The sequence below is a fragment of the Pyrgilauda ruficollis genome, unplaced genomic scaffold (assembly GCF_017590135.1).
Source record: "Pyrgilauda ruficollis isolate IOZ18807 unplaced genomic scaffold, ASM1759013v1 scaffold14263, whole genome shotgun sequence".
Taxonomy (NCBI): Eukaryota; Metazoa; Chordata; class Aves; order Passeriformes; family Passeridae; genus Pyrgilauda; species Pyrgilauda ruficollis.
Window position 1 is genome coordinate 1 of NW_024512837.1, and position 443 is coordinate 443.

Sequence of the window (443 nt, forward strand, 5' to 3'; positions counted from 1 at the left end):
TCCCGTTAGTTATTCCCGCTATTCCCGCTGTCCCTTCCCGCCGCTCCCGCTCTCTCTCACCCTGGGGCGCGGTGGATTCCCCGTATCCCTTCATCTCCAGGGCGATCACCCGGAATCCGGCCTGGGCCAGCGCCGGGATCTGGGATCCAGCACATCCCAAAGTGTCCCCCGGGATGCCGGATCCCCGGAATTCCGGGGAATTTTGGGAATTCCGGGGGGAGGGGGGTTTGGGGCTGACCTGGAAGCGCCAGGCGAGCCAGGACTCCGGGAATCCGTGGCACAGGCAGAGCGCCGGGCCCCGGCCCAGCTCCACAAAGTGCAGCCGCACGCCCGGCTGGAAAAACGGGAGAACAACGGGAATTCTGCACGGAGCCCCGGAAAACGGGAAAGTCCCGGAGGGCAGAGACCTTCCCGCCCGGAATTCCGGAAGGCAGAGCCCTTCC

At 66.1% G+C, this 443-nt stretch overlaps 1 long non-coding RNA gene across 1 annotated transcript; it reads right to left on the reverse strand.

Moving 5' to 3' along the window:
• Window positions 1-428, reverse strand: LOC121349683. Its single transcript, XR_005954580.1, has 2 exons — window positions 239-428; window positions 1-139 (listed from the first exon to the last, which is right to left on the reverse strand). It is a non-coding gene; the product is annotated as an uncharacterized LOC121349683 (long non-coding RNA).
• Between the last annotated feature and the right edge of the window lie 15 nt (window positions 429-443).